Below are 22,841 nucleotides of genomic sequence, written 5' to 3'. Positions count from 1 at the left end.
AGGATCGAATTGAGGAGGTGGTGGCGTTGGATCCGTTGAGGGATTGTTGTTCTTTTTGTTGGGTCTTTTCTTCGGAGGCATCTTGTTCTAAAAATAATCAGGAAAAAGAGGATGGTAAGTCCCCTAGATTTTTGAATCAAGATATATGAAACAAGATATATCTCAGCCTGAAAGATAAAGTGTTCTACTACACGATAAACTAAGAAATGTTACCAATGCAAGTAAACTAGCGCTAGGAAGAAATAAGTAGTAATACTTGGAATGAATCTCTATATTGTATTCGTCTCTTGCTAAAATACTCCTATAGTATTTTAAGATGTATGCTCTGTTATATCGATATCTTGTTGTATATAGCTTGGTAAGCTTTAGGCATGCTGCAACACCACAGTCACTCCGAAACACATGTTGGTCATGTCTCAAATAAATATAATTGATCTGGCTATAATGATCCCAGACATGATTACATAACTATCCAGGTTTAACCGTAGTGTCCAACATCCAAATACTTTTATTTTGTTCTACTTACGATACTATTTTTGGTACGTATGTATACTTGTATACTTCTTATAAAATACTTATATTTTAAAAGCATACTTTTAGTTCAAAGCACATCGGCCCCTTAGTGTTTATAGTTGTATACCATGTAAGGTTCGGCATACTTAGTTCACTATAAACAATAGCTATGATACCAATCTGTCAGACCCCCAAACCGAAACGGCGGAAACGTTCGGAGGTGGATGACATCATGTATAGTATCACAACAATTGTATCATAGTAATAAAGTAAACACACCCATTACATTAAGATATGAATATTTACATCTGATTGATTCATTGTTTGTGTACATCAAAAGTATGACAATATATGTAAAAAACGTGTTTATAAATGCTCCGTCTTCTCAAAATGTTGCGGGTGTACCTGCCTACTAATTTCCTGAGAATACAAGCGATTTTGAAAGAGTATCAGCATTAAGCTGGTGAGTTCATAAGAAAGTTTTTGTAGTGAAAGCCTGTCATTGAATTTTGTAAAAATGTAGGTATGTTTCCAAAGAAAATCCAATATTTTCTTACATATATGTTTGTTATTGTGTTCTGAGTTGTGTATCAAGTAATGGTTTGTATGTCTCGCTACCACCAGCTGTATCGTATATCATTATTTCGAATGAAAAACTCTTGTATGAAAACCCTGGCTATTACCAGTAATGTATAGAATCTTCTGCTTGAAATCCCTAGTTACCACAATGTGTATAAAATGTTCTATTTGAAAACCCTGGTTACCACCAGTATGAATAGTATGTTCTATTCGAAAACATTGATTACCACCAGTATGTATAAAAGTTTTATTACTTAAAATAAAACTATGTATTGTATCCCCTGGAATCATCCAGTAGTGTATAGTAGTTATATTAATTAAAATAAAACTAATGAAGAATGAAATCCCGTAAACAAAGTTTAGTTTATACTACTATGAGTTCGTATAACCATGCTTCATATGACTGATGACCTCAACGACGTTCTTCAGGCATCGTACGGTATAATATTTTTCACCCCAGGCATGCCTACCTAACTGTAGCCAGCAGTTTAGTTGTGGGATTATCCGTCCCGAATAGATCTATTCACCAATCTCACGCTCTCGCTGTAGGGGACTCTGGTTACACTAAATGTTAAGGATTTTACCAGTACCTCAAAGGGTACAAATGATGAGTTGTCTCACAATCTTGTATTAACTAGTTTACATGTAGTTTTGTATCATCTTCTCGTATTTGAAACCATTTGTATACTTGGTAGAGTATTAATAATTATACTTAAATAATTATTTAGTGTTATACTCTTGTTATCTGAATGAAGTAATGAATATCATAAACCTAAGTTGTCATAACTTATATGTTTGCCCATGTACATAGTCTGAATTGGTAAAAACTGTGTAATGAATTCCCAAAACTATACCCATTATAGTTCGCCTGAAATGTTATGTACTTGGTTCGTGAATTGTTCTGAAAACTATGTAGTTATAATTTCAAGTTGAAAGTGTCCCTTACGCTCAGCATGTTACAAAAGGGATAAAATATCTAAGTATTTTATAAAAATGTGGAAATCGTTTGACTGTATCAATTGCATGAGTTTTAAACTTGTTGAAACTCGTTTGTTTTAGTTCACAAAATCATTTGTGTTTGGCTTGTATTCCCCCTGAAAACGTTTAAAAACCATAAAAGCGTAGGGGTATGAACTCATTGTTTGTTGTGTGCAAGGGTCGAATCAACGAAACTGGAAGTGAAGACCCTCGAATTGATGTACGCGCCACTTAACGGGATCCTAATAACAATTAAATACATATATGTATTTTATTAGCAAAACGATTATCTATAGTGTTGGGAAAACACTTGCTTTTGGTTTAGAAAATGTTATCGGGACACGATTGAATCGGAAAAGTGGGTTTTTAGCCAAGTTCACCACTTGGAAAGGGTTTGCGGTCATGAAGAGGATTACGGCCGTGAACTATTCTCGGCCGTGAACAGCCCCTTGAAGGGTTTACGGTCGTGAACGGTGTTCTTGAAGGAAATATGAACTTTTGAAGGGTGTATAGCCGAAAACGATTTGCGGCCCTTGAAGGTTTGAAGATTTGTAGGGTGTACGGTCGTAAACTCAAGAACAGCAAGACTTTATCTCGATGAAAAACTGATGATTTGATGCTCCAACGAGTTCCAAGGCGGATAGAACGATAAATGAAGAGAAATCTTATGTTTCCTTTTGTTTTCGGGTGATGATTTTTAGAGAGAGAACGTGTGTTCATGGCCATACAAGTTCAAATGAGGGTGGGAGTCTCATATATATAGCCATGAACAGGTTTACGACCATGATCGGTTTCACGTCCGTGAACGCCAGCCAAGCCGGATTTTCGCTGATTTTCGAAGGAAACTCGGGTTTTCGCGTGATTTTGGTTCCGACTTATAAAAGAAAATTCAATTATATAACTTCAATTATTTTCCAAATCGTAAGAATTTAACGGAATTAAATAAAATTTAAATTTTATTAACGGAAAAAGATTCGGGTTGTCACAAAGAGACCTAAGACTTCAGATCAGAGATTAATGAGCCAACAGGGTTAGGGTTAGTGCAACACGTGCGGGAAACTACACAATTGGGGTTTGTCGTTCTATGGGTTTGGGCTGTTACAAGTGTGGAAGGGTTGGTTATGTTAGCAAGGATTGCCCTCAGGGGGAGGCGGACAAGCTTGTTAAGTTTTAACTACGACCAAGTGGGCCACAAGAAGACCGACTATCTGATGTTAAGGGGAGGAGCAAGGACTGCCCCTGCTTCGGCTACTTTGAGGATCATTGATGGTCATGATGGTTGGATGGAATCCCCAACAGAGGGAGTTGGCCAAGACTCCAATAAGTAATATTACGGGTATGTATCTTTTGCTTTCTCTTTGGTTGTTATATGTGTTTATGTTTTTTGGAATTTTTGTATCGGTTTGGGTACGTGTCAATTTTGGTTTAATTCCTTGTTATTGATTGAGTTGAATCGTTAAGAATTGTTATGTGCCATTTGCATGCCATGAATCATTAGTGTGTCGGAAGGGATTGCATCTTGTTTAGCGGGTTTCAGTGTGTTCGGTTGTTAATTTGGTTCTTAGTCGAGGTCGGTTCAGAGGGGATGCCAAGACTCCAATAAGTGATATTACGGGTATATATATTTTGCTTTCTCTTCGGTTGTCATCTGTGTTTATGTTGTTTGGAATTTTTGTATCGGTTTGGGTAAGCGTCAATTTTCGTTTAATTCTCTGTTATTGATTGAGTTGAATCATTAAGAATTGTTATATGCCATTTGCATGCCATGAATCATTAGTGGGTCAGCAGGGATTGCATCTTGTTTAGCGGGTTTCAGTGTGTTCGGTTGTTAATCTGGTTCTTAGTCGAGGTCGGTTTAGGGGTATTGTGTGGAGGGTCTGTGGTCAGGTTCAGCAGTTTAGTTCTCCAGTATTCGTTACGGTTCATTCGTTTTAGCTTTTGTGCTTGGTTGGCCAGTAGGAGTGCCAACAGAAATGGTTTATTACTAAGGTTTTGGTCTTGTCATTAGTGTAAAGGACTTCAAGTTTTGGGTGTTGTATCATAGAAAGCGTATAGATTTATCAGATATGTTGGGATTTTGGGGAGTATTCATCTGGTCTTCAAGGGTTGTGCGATCTTTGGCTCTGGCTAGTAATGGAGCATTAACATGGGTAAGGGCAAGTTATCAACGGTTCAATGATAATGGGTAAGATGGATTGGAATCCTTCAAACCTTATGTATTGGAATAGTTCCATCGAATCAAGTGGGGAAGAACCGTTCGGATCTCCAAGAGCGGAATCAGGCGTGAAACTAGGATGAGTTTCACATCCTCGTCCAGGAGGAAGACAACCCAAGTGACCATTTAGATTGAGGATTGTGCGAGTTGGGGGTTCAGGAAACTTCCCAACATTTGGTTAGCACCTTCGTGATGAGGGATATCGGGCTTTCGGTGGACCCAGTTTAGGGTTCCAGGCATGACTCGAGTCTAGCTTGGGCGATTGGTCGGGTGCATGTACGACTCTCGGTGTGTAGGGATGGATTGATAGTTGAAAACTAAGTCCATGGGTCGTGGCTATGGCAAAATAGAAGTGTTGTAAGACTGCGAGGTGGCCCGTAAGATTTACTAGTTTCCAGATAGTGTAGAAGGGTTGTAAGACTGTAGGGTGGCCCATAGCATTCACTAGTTGGAAGTTAGTGTGGGAGTCTTGTAAGACTGTAGGGTGGCCCATAGCATTCACTAGTTGGCCCATAGCATTCACCGGTCCCTATGCAGCGGTGAGGGTGTGGCACATCCATGATTGGTCACGAATTTCTTCGGATGGTTTAGATCAGGGCAAGTCAGTTTGTAAGACTGTGGGAACGTCACAGCATGCTTGGAATCAGCAAGTGGTGGGTTGTTGTAGACTAGGCATGATATAAGACTACATTTTGTCATGTAGTATTCATTTATAACATTAGACTTGGTGGCGAGATGGTTTGGGCAATTATTGCCAAATTAGGCTTTCTTTCGAAAGTCGTGTGGGGCGATTGTGTGTGTCTTTTAACTCAGCAACCGGGCGGGAGTCCGGTTCTTCAGTTAGTTGGTAGATAAGTTGGGACCAGGGAGGTCACAGGTGCTTTAGGAAAGCAGCTAAGGGGAAACAATGTGAGTTAGGGCGGTATCAGTGATTTGGATTTGGGTGTAGAGTCGCTTGTTATTCGGAGCATATGCTAAGTCATTTGCAGTTTAGATTAAAGAATCTCAGAGTAATTGATATGACCCTGTTGTGCAACTTTCGTTTGAATCTAACCATTAGGGAGACGAATCTTCTACTCGAAGGATTATCTGAGCCTTCTGTTAAGTATAGGTGTTCTATAGCAATATATGGTCAGTGAATTTTGGTTTCCAATGGAAGCATCAAGATAATCAAGAGTTAGAAGCATTTTGTTTTACTTGGAATTCTATGAGGATTTGGTCTGGTAATGATTCGGTGTGTGCGGTCTGTCGGGGAGCCAGACCAAATTGAGACTATAGGTTTCGGGAATGTATTAGTAGTTTTATGTATGGGTTTATGGATTCATCTTCTTCAGATCAGAGAGTTCTGCTAGGGTTGGGTTCGGTTGCCATGGGAAGGCCACTGTATGCTCGGGGTATTTAGTTGTGTTTCTCAGGTTGCTTGGTATGGTTGAGTGTTAGTAAGGAGCGATTTCAAGGACGAAATCTAATTTAAGTGGGGGAGTGTTGTAACACTCGGTTTCGGATTGCTTCATTATTTGGGGTTGTGGCCCAATCATTAGTTATCTTAAAAATTAGGGCATCGGGAAAGATGAGATTTGGCCATTTTTGGATGTGGGTGTTATAGTTTAAGTGATCTAAGTGTTCGATGGTGTTTCGGAGCCAAGGGCATAATCATAATTTGTTAGTTCGGGCCTTTATGAATTTTGGGTTATTGTTCGGAAAGTTTTAAGGTGAGAGTGAGTTGATAGAAGCATAAGGTTTCTCATCACCTTTCCATGGGTATAATGTTCGTTGGAAATGGACTTAGGTCAAAGGAGTTACGATCGGATGAAGTTTTAGAGTTTTAGAGGGCCATCTAGTAGCCAGGCGTACTAGATGTGTACGTGAGGCTACCTAAGTAAGATGGTTGTGAGTGGTCTTTGAGTACGCTGAGCGTACTAAGGGGTACGTGGGACATACTCCCTTCAGCCATGAAACCCTAATTTTTGGTCCTTGACCCTATATAAGCCTCATTTCCTACACACGCCCTGTTTTTTATCAACCTCTAAGCCTCCTAAACCCTAATAGTCGAGCCTTAGCCTTTATATTTGAGTTTTTAAGCAATTGTGAAGAATCTTGGATTATTCTTGAGCACTTTAAAGAGTTTGGAACTTGTTGAAAAATCATCACCTAGAGGGAAGCTTGTAGATCCAAAAGTATCTCACCTTTTGTAATATTGATGAAGTGTTAATCGAGTAAAGAGAATCAAATAAGAGTAAAAACGATATGAAATGAACACAAGATGTAAATATGATCTTGTTTCAGCTCTTTTATACTTCCAAAGTTTACAGAGTGTAAAAAGAAAAAGTTCTGTAAAGACTCTTATCTAACTCTAAGTAAAGTCTCTATTTATAGGAAACAAGAAAGTATACAAAAAATACTAAGACATTTACATTAAGCTTCGAACATTTAAACGTCTTAGTAAATACATTACAAAGTACACGAAGGAAATAGGCTTCGACTGAATACAAAATTTCTTCAACCCTTACAATCTCCCCCTTAGGAATCAAGTCAAATTCTCTTACGTTGTGAGAATCTGGATGGCATACATCATTACCCTTCGAATTTCCGTGTACCAAGATATAATCTTCTTAAGACCCTTCTTGTCCCCTTTTGTCACACCCCCAAACCTGAACGGCTGAAACATTTAAGGGCGGAGGACATCATATTCAGTATCATAACAATTGAATAGTAAATAAAGTACACACCACCATAGCATATATTTGAAAAGTTTACATGATTGTATCGATTACATGTTTAAAAGTCAAATGCAGCATGATGAATTTCAAAAGATGATGTTAACGCCAGAGCGTTAATCCCCAAAAGTAGTTACTAATCCTAATTAGTGGTTTCCTGAGAATACAAGTTATTTCAAGAAAAAGTGTCAACAATTAAGTTGGTGAATTCATAAGTAGTGTTTTGAGAAAATGAATGCCATTTGAAAGTTTGTGTATGTTTTCCAGAAATCCCTTATTTTCTACTACATGTATGAAATGAGTATGAAAGACCGTTGTATAAACTGTATGTATTTGAACCAGGAAAATCCCTTATTTTCGTAAAAGTGAAATGCAGTCTCAAATAACCAAGACCGTAAGCTATAAGCAACTATGACATGCTCAAAAGAATGATGTAGTCTTATTATAACACAACACTATAAGAAGATCATATTTGTAAATGAAAAGTGATTGTAATAGTCATTTCCCCGTGAAAACATAATACCATAATAATTGTCTATCTCGTGAGTTTTCATAACCGAACTAGCATAATTTGCCTATAGCGACGTTCTTCAGGCGTCGAAATGAGATGACACTTGTCACCCCGAGGACTGTAGCTAATAGTTAGGGTGCAGGATCATTAGTCCCGTATAGATTTATACACACATGTCACGTTCTCCGAACGGGAGATTCTAGTTATAAAACAGGACTTCTAGCGGTACCTTAATAGGTATTGTGAAGATGAATGACTCACAGATTCTCAACTAAGTTTGTATTCTTGAAAATGATGATTTTGTATGAAATGATTTCCCGTTTTCACAATATTAAAAGGCATAATTAAGAGGTGTATGTTCTTGTATGTATAAGAATGGTACACTGAAAATGGTTACCCTTGATATGATGCGAATGTATAAATAAGTTTATAGTATTTATAATCATGTTTCATTCCGAGAGGGTAAATTAGGGTAAGATGTTTTGCATGTTAACAGATCCATATAATAGTTATTAAAAACAATATGAAATGTATAACGAAAGATATATGTTTTCACACAATATTGACCGTGTGTTTACTTGTATTCTCCCCCGTAATGTGTTAAAAGCATTTAAAAAGTATTTAAAAGCGTATAAATGGGGGTATGAACTCACTTGGTAGTTTGAAGAAGGTGAGACAAAAATCGAGCAGAACTTCGACTGGAGAAAGTTGATTTCTCGGGATTCTTGGGAATCTCGGGAGTGTAAAACTTCCTTCCGAACTTGGATATGAAAACCGGGATGTCGGGATGACTTCGAGGGGTTAAACGCAGAGCATAAGCACGGAAAAGATGAGAAATGAGCAAATATGCCCGAAACCCTGACATCCTATTTATAAGAGGCTGAACCGCCTTGATGCGTTGGGCATAGTCCAGGAGTATGCTAAGCGTAGTGTGATGTCATCGCTTACGCAATCGGTCTGGCCGATGGGAGGTCTACTGACCAATGGGACGAGGCCCTTATCGCTTGGTACGCGGGGCGTAATTTGAATTTCCAAACTTCTATATTATGTAACTTTTGTGTACGAGCTCCGTTTTTGGCGTTCTTTACATCCACACGTAGGTGAGACTGTACTCTACAACTTTTATTTAGACTCCGTCAGCTAGTTTTGAATTTATTTTTAATAATATATTTTTAACAGTTCGGGACTAGAAATGTCCGTTAAAAATCCATAACTTCTTCATTCGACGTCCATTTTCATCTGTCTTTTTACCGTTGTATTACTCTTGTCAAGAACTTCGATTCTCGTTTAGGTCGCATTGCCCAAAAGTCGCTCGATCTCTATTTCGAGTTTTTAGTTATCTATTGTTATGTCTGAAACTTCGAAAAATCATAACTTCCTCATATGAAGTCAGGTTCGGGCATTCTTTTTATGTACATTTATGGTTTGATGATATCTATGACTTTCATTTAGATACTTAAGGCTAAAAAGTATTTTATTGAAATTTCTTGTTTTATGCATAACAGCGTTTTACCGGTATTGCTACAGATCTTCAAATCGTCATAACTTCTTCGTTACAACTCAGATGTTTGTGTTCATTATATTTTTGGAAACTTTATTAGCATATCTACCACTTAGTACACTCGAACTGAGACATTTGAACATTACGTTTTTGATGCAATTTTTATTATGACACAAAGAGATTATAATTTTTTTACTTCCAGTCATTACATTGATATGAAATAACGGGTTGTTACATCATCCCCCCGTTAGAGGAAATTTCATCCCGAAATTAATTTATAAAATAAGCGTTTATGGACTAGGGAAAAGATGCAGGTACTTTTGTTGCATCTGATCTTCTCGCTCCCAAGTGAATTCAGGTCCCCGATTAGCATTCCAGCGAACCTTCACTATTGGTATGCGAGTCTACTTAGTTTGTTTTATTTCCCTATCCATGATCTTGATGGGTTCTTCCACAAAGTTAACATTTTCATTTAGTTCGATTTCCTCGAGTGTAATTACAATAGTTTCATCGGATAGACACTTCTTCAACTTAGACACATTAAACACCGGATGCACTTTGTTAAGTTCGATTGGAAGTTGAAGTCTATAAGCTACTGGACCAATCCTTGCAGTAATTTCGAAGGTACCAATGTACCTTGGGTTTAGTTTTCCACGCTTCCCGAAGCGTATCATGCCCTTCCAAGACGAGACCTTTAGTAGAACGCGGTCGCCAGCCTGAAATTCCAAGGGTTTTCGTCTTTTTTCGGCATAGCTGTTTTGTCTATCTCTCGAGGTTTTCAGTCATTCTTGACTTTGAACAATCTTATAAGTCATTTCCCTAATGATTTCCGGGCCAGTGAGAGTGCTATCAGGGACTAGACCTCTTGCCAACTGTGTGTCACCCAATTCCGCCCAGCATAGAGGTGATCTGCACTTGTGGCCGTAAAGGGCTTAAAATGGAGCAGTCTTGATGCAAGTGTTATAACTATTGTTATAGGAGAATTCAACTAATAGTAAGTGGATGTCCCACACTTTACCAAAGTCGATTACACATGCTCGCAACATGTCTTCTATATTTTGGATCGTTTTCTCACTCTTCCCATCGGTTTGTGGGTGATGGGCCATACTCATATCTAACCTTGTACCCAAAGCCTTCTGCAGCGTCTGCCAGAACCTCAAAGTGAATCTATTGTCTCTATCTAAGATGATAGATATTTGTAACGTCATAAAATTTCCAACCAAAAATTTTCATTTTTACATCCATTAAGACATGAGTAATTAATTTAGATTTCCAAAATAACGTCGTAGTCTCCAACGATTACATAACAAAAGATAAAATAGTTTTCCCCGAGTGTGTGTACGATCACGCTGGCGCCTTCCCACGGTCCTCACTCGCACCTGAAACACATAAGCAACAACTGTAAGCATAAAGCTTAGTGAGTTCCCAAAATACAACATACGCACATACGCCTTTCCAGGCCTTGACCTTCCGGTCCATGTATTTCAGGGGACTTCCGTCCCGACTGGGTAAACCTTCCGGTCCTACCCACATCAACCTTCACAATCCATATGACCACGCCTTCCGGCCCATATCAAACATATCATACATGTCACATATAGCAAATAACTTAACACACATAAAGCATATATTCCATATCATAATCGACCTTCCGGTCACATAGTCAAAACCCTTCCGGGTACAGTATAGTGAGAAGACTCACCTCGTATGCCTTGCTAAGCTGCTACCCGTAAATCCTGGAATCACTCGGGCTCGAACCCTCGAGCTGAAATCCTCCTACGATATATATATAAATCTATAAATATTACTTGTACCACTAAGGTGGACCATTCAACTCAAGTCAACACCGGTTGACCCGGTCAGCAGTCTTTAGTTAATTTGGACTAGACTCGGCGAGTCTACGCGTTTTTACCAACTCTCAAGAATTTTCCCTTTGACTCGTCGAGTACTCCCCTGACTCGACGAGTTCCACCTGGGCCTGAATCACAGGGTCACCGCGACTCAACTCGCCGAGTTTAAGGCCAACTCGGCGAGTCCCATCCTGACTCGGTCCACCTGTCAAAACCTTTCCAACTCTCTGCGACTCACTGAGTCGCCCACAACTCGGTCCAGTCTACACACAAGATGGTCTCAAGGACAATCTTCAAGTGACTCGTCGAGTCTGTTCTTCAGACTCGGCGAGTCCATGCCATGCACCAGCTAAAACTGGCTCTTGCTGTCAGATCCGTTCCATAAATACATAGATCTGGCCTTCCCAAGCTTATTTGTCACGTAAAGTCTCAGTCTTGGTTGCCATGCAATGCATACAAGGCTTATTTTGAAGAAACAACCTTCAATATGGCAAGTATAGCTTCTAACTCAAAAGGATGGGCATAAAGCTTGTCATAAGGGGTCTCCTGGACCTGCTAAAGTCCAGATCTAGGTTCCATGTCTCCATGGGACCTCTCATACTTCTTATTCAAGCCAAGAAAGGCAAGAAGAAACCCTAGATTTGGCCCATCAACACAAAACACGAAGATTGGCTCAGAAAGTTACCTCAAGAAGACCCCCTTGAAGAAATGGCAACAGATCTAAGCTCCCCAACACTTCAAGCTTGCTCCTCTCCCTCCTTTCCTTGCACTAACACACAAAATGAAGAACAAGAGGCCTTCAAACACACACACAAGGGCTTACAGACGTATGGAGGCTCTTAGGGTTCAAGGTGGCCGCATATGAGGGCCATAAGGTCCTTTAAATAGAGCTTAGGGACGGGGAATTAGGGTTTCATTAAACAGCACGGACTCGTCGAGTCCATCCCTTGGACTCGCCAAGTCCGGACGCGAACCCCCGCTAAAAACCGCGACCCGACTCGACGAGTTCAACCACCAACTCGCCGAGTCCCCTCACAGAATGCCAAAATATATAAGGAAATGGAGATACCTGGGGATCCGGGCTGTTACAAATCTCCCCCACTAGAATAAGACTTCGCCCTCGAAGTCCCGCTTAGTCAAAAAGCTCCGGATGCTGCTCCCACATCTCCCGCTCCGGCTCCCAAGTCATCTCTGATCCCTTCCGATGCTGCCACTGAACCAATACCAGGGGCACCTCCTTGTTTCTCAAAACCTTGATCTTCCGATCTTTGATGGCTACAGGTCTTTCTGCATAATTCAGACTTGCATCCACCTGAATATCTCCTAACGGAACCACCGCTGATTCGTCGGCTATACATTTCCGCAGCTGCGACACATGGAAAGTGTCATGAATCTGTCCCAACTCTGCTGGCAAGTCTAAACGGTAGGCTACCCGTCCCACCCTTGCAATCACACGAAAAGGACCAATATACCGGGGCCCCAACTTGCCCCTCTTCCTGAATCGAATCACTCCTTTCCAAGGAGAGACCTTCAGGAGCACGAGATCACCAACCTGGAACTCAAGCTCAGACCGTCGCCTGTCTGCATAACTTTTCTGCCGGCTCTGAGCGGTCAGCAACCTCTGCCTGACCATCTGAATTTGCTCGGTCGTCTGAAGCACGATCTCCGTGCTACCCATAACCTGCTGTCCCACCTCACCCCAACAGATGGGGGTGCGACACCTCCGCCCATACAACAGCTCAAAGGGCGGCATACCAATGCTCGAATGATGGCTGTTGTTATACGAGAACTCTGCTAGAGGTAGATAGGTATCCCAGCACCCTCTAAAATCCAACACACATGCCCGAAGCATGTCCTCGAGCGTCTGAATGGTCCGCTCACTCTGGCCGTCTATCTGAGGATGATATGCCGTACTGAAATGCAACCTAGTACCCAACTCTTCATGGAATTTCTTCCAGAACCTGGAAGTGAAATGCACGTCGCGGTCCGAAATAATCGAGATTGGCACCCCATGCCGAGATACTACTTCCTTCACATATAACTCGGCCAACTTCTCCGCAGAAGAGCTCTCACTAATAGCTAGGAAATGAGCGCTCTTTGTTAGTCGATCCACAATTACCCAAATCGCATCGACTCCTCTCGCCGTTCGCGGTAACTTGGTAATGAAATCCATAGAGATTTGTTCCCACTTCCATTCGGGAATCTCTAGCGGTTGCAGCTTACCGTGTGGTCGCTGGTGTTCGGCCTTGACCTGCCGACAAGTCAAGCACCTCTCGACGAACCAAGCGACATCCATTTTCATACATGGCCACCAGTACTCCTTCTTGAGATCCAAATACATTTTCGTAGCACCAGGATGAATCGAGAATTTCGATCGATGTGCCTCCTCCATCAAAATAGTGCGCGCACCGCCCACAAACGGCACCCAAATCCGCCCCTGAAAAGTCATAAGCCCCCGACCATCCGTAACAAATCCTGGTACCTGACCCACCACCCGTTCCTTCTTCTGGTGTCCCGGTTTTGCAGCCTCCATCTGAGCCCCTCGAATAATGTCCAGAATCGGGGTCAAAACCGTCAACCTCATACAAATGTCTCGGATCGGGGCGCTATCCGCCCTACGGCTCAAAGCGTCGGCTACCACATTAGCCTTGCCCGGGTGGTACAGGATCTCACAATCGTAATCCTTCACCACATCCAACCACCTCCTCTGACGCATATTCAGATTTGGCTGATCCATCAAGTATTTCAAGCTCTTATGGTCCGTGTAAATCGTACACCGAACCCCGTACAAGTAGTGTCGCCAGATTTTGAGGGCAAACACCACCGCCCCCAATTCCAGGTCGTGCGTGGGATATCTCGACTCATGAGGCTTCAACTGCCTCGAAGCGTACGCTATCACATGACCCCTCTGCATAAGTACCGCCCCCAAACCCGATATAGAGGCATCACAATATACCACAAAGTCCTCCATCCCTTCCGGGAGTGCAAGCACTGGAGCCTCGCACAATTTCTGACGAAGCGTCTCAAACGAAGACTGCTGCTCCGGTCCCCATGAAAACGCAACACCCTTCCGGGTCATCCTAGTAAGTGGCACAACGATCTTGGAGAAATCCTTGATAAATCTGCGGTAATATCCAGCCAAACCCAGAAAACTCCTGATTTCGGTGGGCGATCTCGGCACCTCCCACCTCAGCACCGCCTCAATCTTGGCCGGGTCGACCAATATCCCTTTCTGGTTCACAAGATGCCCGAGGAATTGGACCTCTCGCAACCAGAAATCACACTTGGAGAACTTGGCATACAGCCTCTCCGATCTCAAAACCCGAAGAATCTCCCGCAAATGCTCCTCATGCTGGTCCCTAGTCCTCGAATATACCAAGATATCATCGATGAATACGATCACCGACCGATCCAGCATCGGTCGGCACACCCTGTTCATGAGATCCATGAATGCAGCCGGGGCATTGGTGAGCCCAAAAGGCATCACTACAAACTCATAATGCCCATAACGAGTCCTGAAGGCAGTCTTTTGGATATCCTCCTCGCGAACCCTCATCTGATGATATCCCGACCTCAAGTCAATCTTGGAAAACCAAGATGCCCCCTGCAACTGATCGAATAGATCGTCGATCCTAGGTAACGGGTACCGGTTCTTAATCGTCAACTTGTTTAACTCCCGATAATCGATACACATCCAATGTGAACCATCCTTCTTTTTGACTAACAAAATCGGCGCTCCCCAAGGCGAGCTACTGGGTCGAATGAATCCATTCCCCAACAGCTCCTGAAGCTGCAAAGATAATTACAGCATTTCCGGTGGAGCGAGACGGTAAGGCGCCTTGGCGATGGGCGCCGCCCCCGGAACCAAATCGATACGAAACTCCACCTGCCTCTCCAGAGGCACGCCTGGTAACTCCTCGGGGAACACATCCGCAAACTCGCGTACAACCGGAACGTCATCAATCGAATTGGGCCTCTCCGCGGTCACACGAGTATCCATCACATAGGCTATGAATCCATCACAGCCCTGCTGCAAACTCTGCCTTGCCCTGGCCGCCGAACAAAATGCTGACCCACACCGGGTCCCTTCGCCATAAACCGTGAGCACTCCCCCACTAGGGTCTCTAATCATCACCAGCTGTCTCTCGCAGTCAATGACAGCTCCAAACTTACTCAACCAATCCATACCCACGATAATGCAAACATCCCCCATAGCTATAGGGACTAAGTCTATAGGAAACTCGACCCCAAAAATCTCGAGTACGCATCCTCGAATCACCTCGGTGGCGTATACTGCTCTCTCGTTTGCTATAGAAACTCGCAGGGGACGACTCATCGTCTCCCGATCGATATCGATGTACTGGCTAAAGGCCAGCGAAACAAAGGACCGACTCGCACCTGAGTCGAACAATACCAAAGCAGGCACATGATTCACAAGAAAAGTACCTACGCATATAGGAATATAAGCATAATGTCTCAGCATAAATGTAAATACGTGAAAGAATACATACCGGCCACTACATCAGGCGCCGCGCGGACCTCTTCCGCAGTCAACTGGAAAGCTCTCCCACGAGCCTTCGGGGCCTCGGTCTTCACTGGCCGAACCTCAGGAACCCTGGCAGCAGGCGAAGATCCCTGGCGAAGCTGGGGGCACTCGGCCTTCCGATGGCCAGTCTGGTTGCAATGGAAGCAGACCATAAATCCCTTGGGGCAATCCCTCGCAATGTGCCCCTCCTTGCCACACTTGTAGCAAGCACCCAATCGACACGCCCCCTCATGACCCTTGCCGCACTTCCCACAAGTACGGCTCTTCTGTCCTCCGGATCTCAAATCAGCGGACTTGGTCCGCTTGGCTGCCGGCTGCGACTGCGTCGGCCGCCGATCCATCCGCTGAGACTCGGCCTCCTCCCTGGCCTGCGTCTCCAACTCGATCTCCCGCTTCCTGGCATTCGCCTGAAGCTCAGCAAAAGTCTGATATGATGAGTTCAATACGAACTCCCGGATGTCTCTCCTCAGCACTCCCAAATACCGGCTCATCCGAGCCTGCTCCGTGGACACCTGCTCGGGGCAGAACATCGCCCTCTCATGAAACTTCCGCGTGATCACTGCAACCGAATCATTACCCTGCTAGAGGGTCAAGAACTCCTTAACCAACCGTTCCCTCTCTACCGGGGGATCATACTCGTCTCTGAACATAGTAGTAAATCTCTCCCAAGTCAAGGCTGAAACCTCCGCGAGAGTGAAGTTCGCCGTCACGAACTTCCACCAATCCTTCGCTCCCAAGCGGAGCTGGTTCAGGGCGAACCGCACCCTCAGATGCTCCGGACATGAACAAGTATAGAAGCATCCCTCAATATCGGCAATCCACCTCATCGCAGCAATCGGATCCTGAGTCCCGTCAAACTCTGGTGGCTTCGTGTTGCTGAACTCCCAGAACAGCAACGAGTCACCCCCCTGTGGCCTGGCAGCAGCCACAACTGCGGTAGCTGCAGCAGCGGCAGCCTCAGACAACGCGGCATACCGCTCATCAAACGTCTCCATCAGCGTGGTCTTGATAGACCCAAACATTTCCGGAATCTCGGCCCGGATCGCTGCAGCTACCTCCTCATGGATCATCTGACGGAGCTCCTCGTCAGTCACCCCACTCGTGCCAGGTCTGTGTCGTGGTCCAACCATGATGTCTCTGAAATACAACAAAAGAATATCAGAGACCCTATCGGGCAAAAATCGCACTCGATAACGCAGTCCTGCTCAGTTTTCGATACTCAGGGGTTCCCACTCGGATGCCTACTGACCCGGTGTCCTTGGCAGTACGGGACCAATACTGCCAGTTACACCGCGTCGGTATTCACCCAAGTCATCCTCCCCAACCTCGAATCCTGAGCACCCTATTCTTTTCATACTCTTGTTACTCACTCGCTCTCGAGCACCCCAAAGAAGCAAGTTTTTCCTAGACTAAGGCATCACAAAATCAGGCCACTCTAGCCCTAATATGTATACCTAGTCTACTAGCATGCGTATCATATCATATCATATATCGTGACACATATAATAAGAGTATTTTGGGGATTTTTACCGTTCGGGCGCTGGCTGACCGTACACACTTTTTCTTCTTGGTCGTCTCACATTTCAAAATTTAAATTTTGATTATTTAAATTAAATTTTTTTGTAAAAACAGTTTTCTCCAATCCCCGGTTTGAGTCCAGTTACACCCGAAGGTGTACCCGAATCCCTCAAACCAAGGCTCTGATACCAACTTGTAACATCATAAAATTTCCAACCAAAAATTTTCATTTTTACATCCATTAAGACATGAGTAATTAATTTAGATTTCCAAAATAACGTCGTAGTCTCCAACGATTACATAACAAAAGATAAAATAGTTTTCCCCGAGTGTGTGTACGATCACGCTGGCGCCTTCCCACGGTCCTCACTCGCACCTGAAACACATAAGAAACAACTGTAAGCATAAAGCTTAGTGAGTTCCCAAAATACAACATACGCACATACGCCTTTCCAGGCCTTGACCTTCCGGTCCATGTATTTCAGGGGACTTCCGTCCCAACTGGGTAAACCTTCCGGTCCTACCCACATCAACCTTCACAATCCATATGACCACGCCTTCCGGCCCATATCAAACATATGATACATGTCACATATAGCAAATAACTTAACACACATAAAGCATATATTCCATATCATAATCGACCTTCCGGTCACATAGTCAAAACCCTTCCGGGTACAGTATAGTGAGAAGACTCACCTCGTATGCCTTGCTAAGCTGCTACCCGTAAATCCTGGAATCACTCGGGCTCGAACCCTCGAGCTGAAATCCTCCTACGATATATATATATAAATCTATAAATATTACTTGTACCACTAAGGTGGACCATTCAACTCAAGTCAACACCGGTTGACCCGGTCAGCAGTCTTTAGTTAATTTGGACTAGACTCGGCGAGTGCACAATAGTGACTCGGCGAGTCTACGCGTTTTTACCAACTCTCAAGAATTTTCCCTTTGAATCGTCGAGTACTCCCCTGACTCGACGAGTTCCACCTGGGCCTGAATCACAGGGTCACCGCGACTCAACTCGCCGAGTTTAAGGCCAACTCGGCGAGTCCCATCCTGACTCGGTCCACCTGTCAAAACCTTTCCAACTCTCTGCGACTCACTGAGTCGCCCACAACTCGGTCCAGTCTACACACAAGATGGTCTCAAGGACAATCTTCAAGTGACTCGTCGAGTCTGTTCTTCAGACTCGGCGAGTCCATGCAATGCACCAGCTAAAACTGGCTCTTGCTGTCAGATCCGTTCCATAAATACATAGATCTGGCCTTCCCAAGCTTATTTGTCACGTAAAGTCTCAGTCTTGGTTGCCATGCAATGCATACAAGGCTTATTTTGAAGAAACAACCTTCAATATGGCAAGTATAGCTTCTAACTCAAAAGGATGGGCATAAAGCTTGTCATAAGGGGTCTCCTGGACCTGCTAAAGTCCAGATCTAGGTTCCATGTCTCCATGGGACCTCTCATACTTCTTATTCAAGCCAAGAAAGGCAAGAAGAAACCCTAGATTTGGCCCATCAACACAAAACATGAAGATTGGCTCAGAAAGTTACCTCAAGAAGACCCCCTTGAAGAAATGGCAACAGATCTAAGCTCCCCAACACTTCAAGCTTGCTCCTCTCCCTCCTTTCCTTGCACTAACACACAAAATGAAGAACAAGAGGCCTTCAAACACACACACAAGGGCTTACAGACGTATGGAGGCTCTTAGGGTTCAAGGTGGCCGCATATGAGGGCCATAAGGTCCTTTAAATAGAGCTTAGGGCCGGGGAATTAGGGTTTCATTAAACAGCACAGACTCGTCGAGTCCATCCCTTGGACTCGCCGAGTTCGGACGCAAACCCCCGCTAAAAACCGCGACCCGACTCGACGAGTTCAACCACCAACTCGCCGAGTCCCCTCACAGAATGCCAAAATATATAAGGAAATGGAGATACCTGGGGATCCGGGCTGTTACAATATTGGCCTCCATGAAGGCGCACGATCTCTCTGATGTAGGTTCTTGTTAGTTTCTCCAGTTTATCGGTCTCTTTTATCGGTAAGAAGTGGGCAACTTTGGTTAACCTGTCGATGATCACCCAAATGGTATCATGACCACCCAATGTCTTGGGTAGTTTGGTTATGAAATCCATGGAAATCTGCTCCCACTTCCACTCAGGTATTTCGAGATGATGGAGTAAACCTGAGGGCTTTTGATGTTCTACTTTGATCTTGGAGCAAGTCAAGGACTTTCCCACATAGGTAGCAATTTATGCTTTCATGTTTGGCCACCATTAGAATTGTCTGAGATCCAGAAACATCTTATCTGAACCTGGGTGTACGGAGTATGGGGTCTTGTGTGCTTCGTCCATAACTATTTCTCTAAACCCACCGAACTTCGGTGTCCAGATTCGGTTCATGAGGTAACGAACTCCGTCACTCCTGATTTCAAGATTCTTGTCCATCCCTTTAAGTGCTTCACCTGCCATGTTTTCATGTTTCAAGGCTTCCAATTAAGCTTTCTTGATTTATGTTATCAGGTTTGAATGGAACGTCATGGTTAACGATTTCACTCTTCGACCAACGTACTCCTTACAACTAAGAGCATCTGCCACCACATTGGCTTTGCCCGGGTGATAACGAATCTCACATTCATAGTCATTTAGTAGTTTGACCCAACGTCGTTGTCTCATATTTAATTCTTTATGATCAAATATATGTTGAAGGCTTTTGTGGTCTGTGAAGATGGTGCACTTTGTACCATATAGGTAGTGCCTCCAGATCTTTAAAGCGAACACCACTGCTCCTGGTTCTAAGTCGTGAGTGGTGTAGTTGACCTCATGTATTTTTAGTTGTTGTGAGGCATACGTAATAACCTTTCCTCGCTGCATTAGCACACAACCCAGCCCTTGATTGGAAGAATCGCAATATACTACGAAGTCTTCTGTGCCCTATGGAAGGGACAAGATGGGTGCACTGCACAGGGCTTGCTTCAAGGTATGAAATGCGGTATCTTGTTTTTCTCCCTGTTTGTAGGCTACACCCTTCTGATTCAGGTAGGTAAGAGGTTTCGCAATGTTGTAGAAGTTTTGTATGAACTTGCAGGAATAGTCAGCGAGGCCTAGGAATTGGTGAATCTCAGTTGGCGTTGTGGGCGCAATCCAATTCTTCATATCCTTGATCTTAGAATGGTCCATGCCGATTCCCTCTTCGCTGAACACGTGACCTAAGAAGTCCACCTTCCTAATCCAAAACTCACATTTTGAGAACTTTTCATAAAGCTTCTCAGCTCGTAATGTTTCTAAGACTTGTCTCAGGTGCTGACCATGCCCTTGTTTACTATTTGAATAGAATAGTATGGCATCTATGAATACAATCACAAATTTGTCCAAGAATGACCGACATACCTGATTCATTAAGTCCATGAATACGGCGGGGGTGTTAGTTAGTCCAAACGGCATCACTACAAATTCATAGTGACTGTATCTTGTTCGGAAAGCCGTATTGTGAATATCACCTTCTAGGACTCGTAGCTAGTGATATCTCAATATCATATCGATCTTGGAAAAGTAGTTTGCTCCTTGGAGTTGGTCGAACAGATCGTCTATTCGTGGTAGGGGATATCGGTTCTTGATGGTAAGCTTGTTGAGTTCTCAGTAATCAATACACATTCTGAACGATTCGTCCTTCTTTTTCACGAATAGTACTGGCGCTCCCCAAGGCGAGAAACTTGGCCGGATGAATACTTTGCTGAGAAGCTTGTTCAGTTGGCTAGATAGTTCTTGCATTTCCGTTAGGGCTAAGCGATACGGTGCCTTGGCTATAGGAGTAGCTCCTGGAATTAGGTCAATTCTGAACTCCACCTATCTTGTAAGGGGTACTCCTGGAAGATCCTCAGGAAAGACATCGGGAAAATCACATAAGTCAGGCACGCTCTTGATGTCTTCTACTTCTCGTTTCATATCTATGACATGTGCTAAAAATGTGTGGCATTCCTTGCGCAAGTACTTCTATAACAAGGTTTTCGCTATTCGGTAGATTAAGGCCAGCGGCCTTTTCGTAACATAAGATGTCCGCACAATGAGAACTCAGCCAATCCATGCCTATGATGACGTCGAAAATTTTTATTGAGACTGGCATGAGGTTGATCGGGAAAGACTTGTTGTTTAGTGAGAGGGTACAGTTTAAGTATATTTCTCTAGCACCTTTTGTTTTACCATTATCCATTTCTACTATAAATGTTTCACTTAGCGATTGAGGTGTTGATTTGAGTAGATTTATAAAACTATGGCTCACGAAACTCCTCTTCGCTCCACTATCATATGAGTTATCGATGAGAAACGTACTTGTAACAACAGTGGGATCTGCAAAGGCTTCCTCCTAGCCCATTGCAAATACTCGGGCTCTCCCGCCAGTATACCTATTGTTTGCCTTTGGGCAGTCCCTTCGGAAGTGTCCTGTACCTCCGCACTCAAAGCAGGTGAGGCTTACCTCGACATTCGTGGCTGGTTGGGTTGGTTATATACAGAAGTGGATGGTGTGTCCCTTCTTGTTCCACTGGGTGCACTGAAACTCACGGCTAGGTCCGTGGTGATGAAAGTTACACCGGTTGCACTTTGGCAGTTGGTCATTGTATGCGCTTGTTGGTGCAGGGGTAGTAGAGACAGTAACAGTGTGAGCCGCCACTATCTGCTATTTCTTGGGGTTCTCTTGCAGGGTTTCCCCCTTCTCTTGTTCCAAGGTCTCCTTTGGCCCTGTATTTCCTTTGGTGGTTTCGTAGTAACTGCGGTAGTACCATGTTTGACCCTGTGATCGATCAAGCGTTGTGTCAGGTGCTTTGCGATGTTGCATGTTACTGGGTTGGAGGCCAAGACATGCCCTTGAATCTAGGGCGACAACCTCCAGATGTATCTTTCCACTTTCCTCAGATCCGGGTTGACCATTCCCGGGCATAGAGTTGACAAATCACTAAACTTGGCCATGTAGGCGGCTAGGTCAGAACCAACCATTTTCAAGTTCCATAGTTCCTGCTCCAGTTTTTGAATTTCTCCCCTCGGGTAGTATTCTTCTAACACTAGGACTTTCAAGTCCTCCCAGCTCATGGCGTTGCCGATTGGAAGCGATACAAATTTCACATGGCCCTTCCACCATGTGAGGGCTTGGTTTGTGAAGGTACAAGCAGCAAATTTGACCTTGCTTGTTTCGTGGCATGAACACATTTCAAAGACCGTCTTGGTCTTTTCAAACCATTGCATAAGTGCAATGACTCCTCCAGTGCCATTGACATTTTCGACTTGGCGTTCGAGAATTCTTTGTAGGTGCATTCCCTAACATGACCATGACCAGTGCCATGGTTCTGATGATTGGTACTACTCCCTCTTCCTCCAGTTTCATTAGAGTTTATTTGGGATAGTGCAACTGCTACTACTGTGATAATGGCAGCCTGTACCATAGCGGGATCGTAAGTTGGAGGTGGTGGTGGCGGTGTTGGTGTCCTATTTCGGTGTGTTGACCTACGAGGAGGCATCATGCTGTCAAAGAAATAATGAAAGACAATAAGTCTCAATGATTGAAATTCGTGTGTTAATAAGTTAGCTATTTTCAACATTTCATGAATTAGGTTCGACCTAAACAAGGTTTTCGAGTTTGATTCATAATAAGAGTTTATAGATAAACTTATGAATTCGAGTGGTATACAAAGAATTAACAAACAAAAGAAATATTTCATTATATTAAACATATATTGGGTTACATTCTAAAGTCAAGAAAATTTTGACCTTTCTAAAGGTCTCCGATTACAAAAGTTAGAGAAAAGTAATACTTTTAGCCGAGATCCTATTCTATAACAAAATTTTGGGATTCGGGCAAGTACTACTTGCGATGCGGGTTCTGCTTGGAGCTAGACTCCACATCTGATTGCCTGGTTCCCAT

Source organism: Lactuca saligna, chromosome 6 (assembly GCF_052625555.1).
Source record: "Lactuca saligna cultivar CGN05327 chromosome 6, ASM5262555v1, whole genome shotgun sequence".
NCBI lineage: Eukaryota > Viridiplantae > Streptophyta > Magnoliopsida > Asterales > Asteraceae > Lactuca > Lactuca saligna.
Note: the sequence above shows the minus strand (reverse complement) of the source record.